The sequence below is a fragment of the Drosophila novamexicana genome, unplaced genomic scaffold (assembly GCF_003285875.2).
Source record: "Drosophila novamexicana strain 15010-1031.04,08,12 unplaced genomic scaffold, DnovRS2.1 tig00000008-arrow-pilon, whole genome shotgun sequence".
In the NCBI taxonomy this organism is placed as follows: Eukaryota; Metazoa; Arthropoda; class Insecta; order Diptera; family Drosophilidae; genus Drosophila; species Drosophila novamexicana.
The window spans coordinates 5,491,010-5,503,477 of record NW_020824765.1 but is presented as its reverse complement, the minus strand read 5'-3'; positions in this window follow the sequence as shown (position 1 = coordinate 5,503,477).

The following is a 12,468-nucleotide window of genomic DNA, read 5'->3' as shown; positions in this document are numbered from 1 at the left end:
AACAACAAAATTAGCGGCAAATTTTGTTCTGGTTTTTGTCATTTCTTGTTTGTGTTTTTTTTTTTTTTTTAATATTTTTGCCTGCCGACCGTAGGGGCTAAACATGTTTATGGACCAGGGGTTGCAGCTGGGGGTAGCTAAACAAGTTTGGCCAGCACAATTCAAGGGCAACGCCTGACCAAAGCGACCAATTAGCATTGCGAACCTCTCATACGCACTTCTTACACTCAAACTCTCTCTCCGCTCTCTGCATTTGCAAAACTCGCCTCAGGCAACTCTCCCGCCCAAAACTCTCCTCTACCCGTTTGGTCACACGACCAAACTTTGACGCGTCGCATTAATTTGTATGCCATAAGGAAGCAGCATAAAGGGAAGTGCAAAAACAAAACGAAGAGCAGAAGAAATGCAAAAGATGTGCCGTAAAAGCACAAGCACAGTGACCAATGCGTTTGTGTTCGGTTTCGGTTACAAAAGTTCAGTTAGCCAAAGAAGCCTCTCTATAAATAGACGTTGTTTATGGGTCGGTCAAATGAATCGGGAAATGCCCTACGCCAAAGCCGAGTCCAAGCTGGCTTCATGCAAAACCCATTGCAGCGACAAGCACGGAATAGGAAGCGTTTAACTACCTATGAAAGACATTTGATACGTCAGGCGGTCCAACAATAGTGACAGCAACAACAACAACAACAACAACGGCAACGGCAACAGCGACAGCGATATTCACAGTCCGTCACACACACACACACACACACGCACACGCATATACACACACATGCGCGCTGCCAGAGTTTATTTTTTCTTCGCCGTTTTGTTAATTTTTTTCCACAATTTTTCTTCTATTTTGTGTATTTTTTTAATGTACTTTTTACGTCTGACTCGTACAGCTGCCGCCCCTGCCTCGACCTCTGCCGCTGCCTCTGCTGCTGCCTCTGCTGGTCAACAGCACCGGCACATTGCACCTGACACAGTCGTCCGGCCAGCAGAGACCCAGACTGAGGCGTCTCAGTTTTGGCTATTTTTCGAGCATTTCTTTCCGCTCACTTTTTTAGCGCACTTTTGTATCGATACGGATCGGCTTTTTTTTTAGTTTCTGCCAGCTGCCGGCGAGAGAGGCAAGTGCCGTTGCCTAAAGCCTGGCTAATGGCAGCCAAAGTGGCCCATCATCATCCTTGGCCAAGTCATCGCGGAATGCACAAGAGCCCGACTGACCGTTAAGCTTGGAAGAAATGCGAAGAGAGCAAAACAAAGCTCTAGTCGGGAGTGCACGACCGGGCGATACCCTGGACTGCTGCCAAAAAACATTCTAATCCCAACTATGGGAAATTCTATTCCTGATTCATTTCAGTGTAGATACCGAGAAGGAAGACGGACGGGCGGAGGAGCATAGCCAGATCGACTAGGCTCGTCGGCCTGATCAAGAGTATATATATATGTATATTTTATATTGTCGAAGTTGCCTACTTCTGCCTCGTCATTCTACCCTCTTTGCACGTTCTTAATGTGTTCAGTTAAGAAACAGAGTTAACAAGAAAACTAAGAATTCAAATCTAATGGCAACGCATTCCTCAGGTGCTTTTGACGTACAGCCGGACGGTCAAAACCTGTGCTAGATCTTTACATCAATCGACAATAAAATTCGCTATTGGCCTAACTTAGAGAAAGTCATTCAGCAACCACTTTCGATGCTTCAACAATGTAGTTTCTGTTAATTTGGGTGTATAATTTAATAGCCATAGAAAATTTAATAGTTTGCCCAAAGCGTGAGAATTTCGCCAACATCTGAGGCATATTTAATCATAATAACAATATCTTGATTTTTGCATATTTTTAGACATACTTTTGAAGTTTACGCAAGAAATTGACAGCTCGGGTTTTAACGTGGCAAATGGGCCTGAATCTACCTGGATCATGTCTGAAGTTTTGTTAACAAAATTTTGGTAAATGAGTTTAGAGACAATCGAAATAGGAATCAGAAGTCGGAAACAAGGTTTTCTTCAATTCTAGATTGAAAATATTTGATTAAACAATATTTTTAAAATGTTTTTGATTTCAACAATACAAAAGAAGTTATTACTTACTCGCCAATTTGACTGACAACGTTGATTTAATATTTGTTCTTATCTTTATGGCCTTGGCTGAATTTCAATATTCAAACACTTTTGCAAGCGTTAAGGTAAGTTTTAAGTTGTGCGTGAGGGGAGAGATTTACAGCTATTCGGACAAGTAAATGTATGATTTATGGCAAACATATTGAGACTGCAATAAAAAAGATTGAATTAAGAGCAGCAACAAGTGCTTGCTAGCAGCAACTGCACACGAAACACCCTGTGCCGCGACAAACAACAGCATACTTTTAGGCGCTGGCTTTAAAGAGCATTTGTGGAATATGCGGAAATTGGCTCGCTTACGCTTTGATGAAGTACATTGATGAACAGTAATAACTTAAAGCCAAGTTATTAGCCAATATGCTGCCATAATAACAGTAAAAGGTGACACTCCTGTGCTTGTTTGTACCTGCGCATTGGCGAGCAGCGGGCAGAGCGCAGCATCCACAGCATCCAACAGCTGTTGTGGAACCTGAGTAGGTCCTATAAAATGGCCAAAGGCAACAGCATTCGCAGTAGTCCTGGTCCAGTGCTCGAAGCAGCTAAGACAACATTTTCACTCCTTCCCCAACCAAGAAACGGAACAATTAAACCGTTTCACGACACAGCGTTTTCTGCAGCTCCTGTGCAAAAAAAACCAAAAACAAACAAACTGCGAGTCGTGTGCATTGTGAATTACATTTAAATTGTGAATGTGAGGCAAGTGAATAAATCTCTGTCTGGGACACACTTTAATAAATAAATACCAACCTTTCTCATTCAAAAAGTGGCGCGACTGCCTGTAAACTTACGCTCACACACACACACACACATACACACTTATACACTCATTCGCACACACACACACATGCGCTGGCATTTTAGCGCGCTTTTGTGTTGTGTGTCCCGGCTGCAGCGACAGCTACAACAAACGGGGTAAGTGAAGCCCCAACCCCTGGCCCCTGCCGCCTCCCCCCCTCACACCTGTGTTGAGTGCTTTGCATTTCATTTGCTCGCAATTAAGCGAAATTGCATTAATTGCACGCGCGTTCATATACAGATGGCGGCGACTGTGTTCAAGCTCAAGCGCGGCAACAACAAGCCAGAAGCGGCAGAGTACACGGCATAAGAAGAAGAGTAAAGCAAATAATAACAAAAACACGTGTGTTTCTTTCTTCAGACAACTAAAACTAAATCCATAAATTGATTTTTTGACATGCATTCATTTGCTTTTTTTTTTTTTTGTATTTTACGTACATACATATATATATTTTTAGCACAAGATTAAGAAGCAGCACAAGCATTGCAGTTGCCCAGGTGTCGTCTTTCTGGGCAGAGCCCAAAAGCCCACTTAAAGACGACGCTAGACAATTGGCAAAAGCAAAAGCAAAACCACACAGGCACAGGCCAACCGGTTGATGGCTGTGTGTGTGCGTGCGTCTGTCCCTGTGTGTGTGCGTGTAGCGCTCCCTTTTCCACACACACACACACAGACACAAGCGAACGGCTGACTATTGGCGAGTCGCAACTATGAAAAGCTTCACACACAGTCTGTTGCCTGTGTGCCCGTATGTTGATTTTTTTTGGTATGTCTCCCTTTGTGTGTGTGTGTGTGTGTGTGCCCGCAGCACTTTTGCTGCGCTTGAATGTGTGTGTGCGTGTTTTGTCTGTGGCGTGAATTTTGTGACGCAATGCTTGGAGGTTTTTGAACTGAAGTACTTTCAAACTTCCTCTCTCGCTTTCTCCCTCTCTCGCTCTCTTCGCTTGGCTTAGGTATCGCATGCTAAACACATTAAAGCAGCAGGAGCAAAGGGCTTTAAATAAGCTTTAATCAACAGGAAGGAAACAAATTGGAAGCGGGCGTTCGCATGCGAAAAACTAAAAGTAAACTGTAAAATGTAAAAGTTTCTGACACGTACACTTTGAGAAAAGTAATGCTATAAATTAGACTTTGACCAGGATACAATTTACACGACATTGTGCTTAAAATATTGAGCATATTTCATGCGGGCAAATTCTCTGAGCAAGATTCAGTTTTGATTTAACATATGAGCTGTAAATTTAAAGGGAAATTCAATTGAGAACTGGTTCTGTGTAAAAAAAGATTCTTCAGAGAAGATTGCATTGCCTGGCTTGTATTTTCACCAGATTTATAGTCCCAAAAATACTTATTCTAAAAATAAGCATTGTCAAAGCAAGCGTGAAACTTTTTTTAGCACTTGTAATTCAGAATTTTTGTTTTAAAACAGTTCTTGGTTTAAGATTTCAGTGCTTAGATTAAGAATTTTCAGCCTGTTCTGCATTTTAACCACATTTATAGCTCGATAATTTTCGCCAAGTGCAGCCTAGGGGCACTTGCAATAAAAGAGCACAATGGCTGGGCCAAATCATTGATTGGACTTGGAAACTGGGACAGTTCCGTTTGGAAATGGTAGCTTAACTTTTAACCTGAACTAAATAAACTAGCGTCCATTGTTATCAATTAGGACACGCTCGACTGCGGCGTGCAATGAATTGACCGATTACAACAAATCTGCAGCTAAATGCGACCTTGCCACACAGTTGCTGCAACACCAATAAATAAGGAAACCACCGAAAGAAACTAACGAGCGGCACATAAATAAAAAACCAAAAAGAGCAAAGTGTGCAGTGTTGTCCACAAAAGGACACACACCCAATGAAAGTCCACGGGCCAATGTGAAAAATGAGCCAAGCGGAAGCTGATAAGCAGAAAAACAAGAAGAGAAACTGGCCAGAACTCAACTCAACTGCGAACTGCAGCGGCGAATGCCATTGAAGTTAATTACAAAATGTCCAATTAAGAAACTGACAATGGCAGCAAAGTGCCGGCCATCAAATGCAAAAGGATTGCAGTTAAAAATGCATCTAGGCTGGAAAAACCCCATCCCGAAAAACTGAAAAACTGCTAACTAATCGAGATGTTCGCATGTGAAATGAATGCGTCCAAGAAAAAAGATGCAGCCGCAGCCGCAGAAATTGCATAATCGGACATTTCTTGGCCAGTCGAGCACTGCGGAATATGCACTGCTCGACATGGCAATATCCTGTAATATTCTGACAGATCTGAATAAATTTGAATGTTAATTTCATGCAAATGAAATGAAGTCGCACACTGAAGCCTAAAAGTATGCGCACCTTTTTCTGCTCACTTCTCGTTCTGAGCTCTCGACAAGATATTGTTCCACAGGAAATGAAAATGAATCAACTTACTTTTCTAAGTCGATTACATACATTAGAATTGGTTGTAAGCTCTTGCTCTTGGCTAAACAAATTAGTATATAGAGAATACTAAAATTGTTCCATAGGAATTGAATCCCTATTCCAATAATTAATTTCTATATCGTTGCTCAAAATGTATTACGTTAGTTTAACTAATTAGGGTAGTTAAGAGACATGTTTCTAAAGCTCTACATAAGAACTTAATAAATACGTGCTTTGGCGATTTGATTTCACCCGTAACCGTTGTAAATTGGTGGAAATCGGTTTCAAACTGATTTTCAAAGATTTTTGAGAGAGTTTATTTTATACGTGCCACGGGCAAGGCCGGATAACATTATAATATATATTTAAAAATAAATTTGACTCACTTAAAATATTCTTAAAAACTTAACAAAATGCAATTGGAATTTCCGGGCAAAACCAGCTCGATTAAAAACAGACAAAACTCTGATAATAAAAAGTAGAGCACACCTGTCCAGAATTCTAGGCAGCAGACTTGTGTAAAGAACGTCATAAAATGTTGTTTTCTTTTCTGATTTATGCAAACTAATTTTAGACAAAGCTTTAAGTAAACAGTTCTCCAGATAAGCCGATTAACACATTGTATGTCGTGTGGCTTTATTTACTTAGATCAGAATGAAAATATAAACAAAATTTATTTAAGAAATCTTTATTGTGATATCACAAGACAATAATAAGATGAATTAACAATAAAACTCTAAGGCAGCTAATGAAGACAAATAAAACAAAGTTTGTTAATCAGCTGCACATTCTCCATGCAAGTCGTCGATATGCCCTATGCCTATTCTTCGATTACAGGGTATAGTTGCGCCCATAACTGCGGCAACAACAATAAAAACCAGAACGTCAGCTGTCCATGAAATAAACAAGGTTCTAGTCGGGAGCTCTCGACTAGGGGATACCCTGAACCCTCTTCTTTCAACATCAAATGCATATATATATTCTATTTTAGAAGCTATATGTCAAGTTTGGTGACTCTAGTTCTTATTATTTACCAAAATTGCCCAAAAAACAGGATATCGATATCGATTTTTATCGATTGCTTGGAAACGGAGTAAGTTATTGATTAGCGGAAACAAACTCGATCTGCGCGGGAGCTAGGAGCATCTACATCTAAAATTTCAAGTCTCTAGCTCTTATAGGTTTTGAGGTCCTTGAGTTCATACATACGGACGGACGGACGGACGGACGGACGGACAGACAGACGGACATGGCTAGATCGACTCAACTATTTATGCTGATCAAGAATATATATACTTTATGGGGTCGGAGTTGCTTCCTTCTGCCTGTTACATACATTTGGCTTTTTTAATGGGTTCAGGGTATAAAAAGCCAAACTTCGTGAAAATCGGATGAGATTTGACCGAGTTATGGGGGTGGTAATTTTTGACCCATATCTATATACGAATCTTGGGGTAAGATTTGGACATGAATTTCGACAAAAAAATCGGTGTCGAGGTTTGAATGCCAGATTAATCTTGAGGGAAAACCATGAAGAAAAGGCCAAACTTCGTGAAAATCGGATGAGATTTGGCCGAGCTATGGGGGTGGTAAATTTTGACCCATATCTATATACGAATTTTGGAGTAAGATTTGGACATGAATTTCGACCAAAAAATCGGTGTCGAGATTTGAATGCCAGATTAATCTAGATGGAAAACCATGAAGAAAAAGCCAAACTTCGTGAAAATCGGATGAGATTTGGCCGAGATATGGGGGTGGTAAATTTTGACCCATATCTATATACGAAACTTGGGGTAAGATTTGGACATGAATTTCGACCAAAAAATCGGTGTCGAGATTTGAATGCCAGATTAATATAGAGGGAAAACCATGAAGAAAAATCCAAACTTCGTGAAAATCGGATGAGATTTGGCCGAGATATGGGGGTGGTAAATTTTTACCCATATCTATATAGAATCTTGGGGTAAGGTTTGGACATGAATTTCGACCAAAAAATCGGTGTCGAGATTTGAATGCCAGATTAATCTTGAGGGAAACCCATGAAGAAAAAGCCAAACTTCGTGAAAATCGGATGAGATTTGGCCGAGATATGGGGGTGGTAAATTTTGACCCATATCTATATACGAATCTTGGGGTAAGATTTGGACATGAATTTCGACCAAAAAATCGGTGTCCAGATTTGAATGCCAGATTAATCTAGAGGGAAAACCATGAAGAAAAATCCAAACTTCGTGAAAATCGGATGAGATTTGGCCGAGATATGGGGGTGGTAAATTTTGACCCATATCTATATACGAATCTTGGGGTAAGATTTGGACATGAATTTCGACCAAAAAATCGGTGTCGAGATTTGAATGCCAGGTTAATCTTGAGGGAAAACCATGAAGAAAAAGCCAAACTTCGTGAAAATCGGATGAGATTTGGCCGAGATATGGGGGTGGTAAATTTTGACCCATATCTATATACGAAACTTGGGGTAAGATTTGGACATGAATTTCGACCAAAAAATCGGTGTCGAGATTTGAATGCCAGATTAATATAGAGGGAAAACCATGAAGAAAAATCCAAACTTCGTGAAAATCGGATGAGATTTGGCCGAGATATGGGGGTGGTAAATTTTTACCCATATCTATATAGAATCTTGGGGTAAGGTTTGGACATGAATTTCGACCAAAAAATCGGTGTCGAGATTTGAATGCCAGATTAATCTTGAGGGAAACCCATGAAGAAAAAGCCAAACTTCGTGAAAATCGGATGAGATTTGGCCGAGATATGGGGGTGGTAAATTTTGACCCATATCTATATACGAATCTTGGGGTAAGATTTGGACATGAATTTCGACCAAAAAATCGGTGTCCAGATTTGAATGCCAGATTAATCTAGAGGGAAAACCATGAAGAAAAATCCAAACTTCGTGAAAATCGGATGAGATTTGGCCGAGATATGGGGGTGGTAAATTTTGACCCATATCTATATACGAATCTTGGGGTAAGATTTGGACATGAATTTCGACCAAAAAATCGGTGTCGAGATTTGAATGCCAGGTTAATCTTGAGGGAAAACCATGAAGAAAAAGCCAAACTTCGTGAAAATCGGATGAGATTTGGCCGAGATATGGGGGTGGTAAATTTTGACCCATATCTATATACGAATCTTGGGGTAAGATTTGGACATGAATTTCGACCAAAAAATCGGTGTCGAGATTTGAATGCCAGATTAATCTAGAGGGAAAACCATGAAGAAAAATCCAAACTTCGTGAAAATCGGATGAGATTTGGCCGAGATATGGGGTGGTAAATTTTGACCCATATCTATATAGAATCTTGGGGTAAGATTTGGACATGAATTTCGACCAAAAAATCGGTGTCGAGATTTGAATGCCAGATTAATCTTGAGGGAAAACCATGAAGAAAAAGCCAAACTTCGTGAAAATCGGATGAGATTTGGCCGAGATATGGGGTTGGTAAATTTTGACCCATATCTATATACGAATCTTGGGGTAAGATTTGGATATGAATTTCGACCAAAAAATCGGTGTCGAGATTTGAATGCCAGATTAATCTTGAGGGAAAACCATGAAGAAAAAGCCAAACTTCGTGAAAATCGGATGAGATTTGGCCGAGATATGGGGGTGGTAAATTTTGACCCATATCTATATACGAATCTTGGGGTAAGATTTGGACATGAATTTCGACCAAAAAATCGGTGTCGAGATTTGAATGCCAGATTAATCTTGAGGGAAAACCATGAAGAAAAAGCCAAACTTCGTGAAAATCGGATGAGATTAGGCCGAGATATGGGGTTGGTAAATTTTGACCCATATCTATATACGAATCTTGGGGTAAGATTTGGACATGAATTTCGACCAAAAAATCGGTGTCGAGATTTGAATGCCAGATTAATCTTGAGGGAAAACCATGAAGAAAAAGCCAAACTTCGTGAAAATCGGATGAGATTTGGCCGAGATATGGGGGTGGTAAATTTTGACCCATATCTATATACGAATCTTGGGGTAAGATTTGGACATGAATTTCGACCAAAAAATCGGTGTCGAGATTTGAATGCCAGATTAATCTTGAGGGAAAACCATGAAGAAAAAGCCAAACTTCGTGAAAATCGGATGAGATTTGGCCGAGATATGGGGGTGGTAAATTTTGACCCATATCTATATACGAATCTTGGGGTAAGATTTGGACATGAATTTGGACCAAAAAATCGGTGTCGAGATTTGAATGCCAGATTAATCTTGAGGGAAAACCATGAAGAAAAAGCCAAACTTCGTGAAAATCGGATGTGATTTGGCCGAGATATGGGGGTGGTAAATTTTGACCCATATCTATATACGAATCTTGGGGTAAGATTTGGACATGAATTTCGACCAAAAAATCGGTGTCGAGATTTGAATGCCAGATTAATCTTGAGGGAAAACCATGAAGAAAAAGCCAAACTTCGTGAAAATCGGATGAGATTTGGCCGAGATATGGGGGTGGTAAATTTTGACCCATATCTATATACGAATCTTGGGGTAAGATTCGGACATGAATTTCGACCAAAAAATCGGTGTCGAGATTTGAATGCCAGATTATTCTAGAGGGAAAACCATGAAGAAAAATCCAAACTTCGTGAAAATCGGATGAGATTTGGCCGAGATATGGGGGCGGTAAATTTTGATCCATGTCTATATACCAAAATTGCCCAAAAAACATTATAACGATATGGATTTTTATCGATTGCTTGGAAACGGAGTAAGTTATCGATTATCGGAAACAAACTCGATCTGCGCGGGAGCTAGGGGCATCTACAACTAAAATTTCAAGTCTCTAGCTCTTATAGGTTCTGAGATCCTTGCGTTCATACATACGGACGGACGGACGGACAGACAGACGGACATGGCTAGATCGACTCAGCTATTTATGCTGATCAAGAATATATATACTTTATGGGGTGGGAGTTGCTTCCTTCTGCCTGTTACATACATTTGGCTTTCTCACAAATACAATATACCCTTATTCCCATTTTTAATGGGTTCAGGGTATAAAAAGGACAAACTCTGCGGCGACGCCTGCTGTGTCGAAACTTGCCTGATAATTGGAGAAACTGAGAATTAGAGAATCAGAGAATCAGAGAATTGCGGCGCGCAAAAGTGTGTGCTACGAGAAGAAAAAACTTTGCACAAATTAAATGAAATGTATGGCAATTAATCTGGCTTAATTCCCAGCGAAAGCCTGAGAGCCCAGATAAAGCGCCTGCACACAAATTTTTTAATTAATAAATAAATGTTGCGGAAATGATGTGGTACTTAGGAGGACGTCTCGCCCATAATTACGCGATTTGCTGCGGCTTAAGTGTCCCGCGACAAATGCGTGCCGCGGTAATCGCAATCGGAATTACACAGCCGCCGCCGCCAGCAACAGCTCCCGAGTGCCATTAACGAGACGACTCAAACAAGTTGCATAGTAGAACTTATCTATTCGACAGATACCCTGTATTCAAGTCGATAGACAAGACACTCTTTGATCCTGTATGATCCTGTGCTGCCCAGAACAACCTTTGAATAACTCTTTAATGCAAGATAAAAACCATTTTTTGTATGAAGAACATGTTATAGATCCCTAAGTTCCTAGATTAGGACTTATTTAAGGCTGAAAAACTTCTTTGTAATAGCCAAAGTTTTCGCAAAGTACGATTTAGATATAGATCTCTATACAAGATATGTAGGCTTAACATGATAGAACTTTCCTTTGAAGAACTCTTTTATGCCTTATTTATCCCAGATATAAATATTTTCTTGTGTGTAGAACATTTAATAGATCCTTAAGTTTCTTTCGTCTTTGTAATCCTCCAAGTTCCTCGGAATAAGACTCAGATATATGCCTCTATGCAAGATATGTAGGCTTCCCAGAACTTCCTTTGAGGAACTCTTTAAATCCTTATTTATGCAAGATAAAAACTATTTCTTGTGTGAAGAACATGTTATAGATCCCTAAGTTCCTAGATTAGGACTTATTTTAAGCTGAAAAACTTCTTTGTTATAGCCAAAGTTTTCGCAAAATACGATTTAGATATAGATATCTATACAAGATATGTAGGCTTAACATGACAGAACTTTTCTATGAAGAACTCTCAAATGCCTTATTTATCCCAGATAAAAACCGACATATTCTTCGCTCAAGAACTTCTTTGTAATACCCCAAATTTCTCAAAATAAGACTCAGATAGATATAGAGGCATATCTATAAAAGATATATAGGCTTAACATAAAGAATATATTGCTTGTACTTGCTTCAAGCGTGCAATTTCTTGTAAAAAGCATATTTTTCCTTAATTTAAGTCTATTTATTGCCGCCAAATCAAGCAACACTTTGCCCATCTTGTGTGTGCAGAGTATTGTAAAGCAAACACCTTAATTTCTAATGATATTTATTTATATAAATACAGACGCTCATAATGTTGTGTTTTTATTTCTGTGGCCTTGCATTTGATGAAAGAAATATCCACTTAACTTTTGCACCGAGGAGGACGCGCTTGAGGCGGTCGATTCACACGTTTTGATTAAATGCCCGGCTTAATGTAATACTCCGGCTGAGGCTAAATGGGAAAAAAGGCCATTTGAACAAATTGTTGGCATTAATATTTGAGCAACAGTTTAAGGCCAACAGCTGCAGCTGAAGCCTTAAAGGCCGCTGGCAACTGGCAACTGGCCACTGGCAAGTCGCGGCTAATTGGGCGCTGGCTAATCCACATCCGCATCCAAGTCCAATTGGCTGGCGGGCTCGACGCAGCGACAAATTGCATTTGGAATTCATGTGAGATTGAAATCGAGAACAAAGCGCTGCAGCACTCGACCCTTGGCCAGCGGAAAGTGGCAAGCGGCAAGTGGCAAGTGCATGAGAAATGTGGCAATCAGGAGGCCCGCTTTGTGCTCCCCGCTCGCCTAATGAGTGGCTGTATGCCAGCTGCGGGGGCAGTCGCGGCTGTGGGGGGGGCTCTTTTTGTAAACATTAAAATGATTACCAGTTGATGCCACACACACAAACACACACACACACACACACACACACACACACACTTAGAGACCATTAGGCATACTCAGCTGCGGCCGCAATCTCAACCATGAAACACCTGCAGAAGAGGCCCTAACGCTTAAAATATATATATA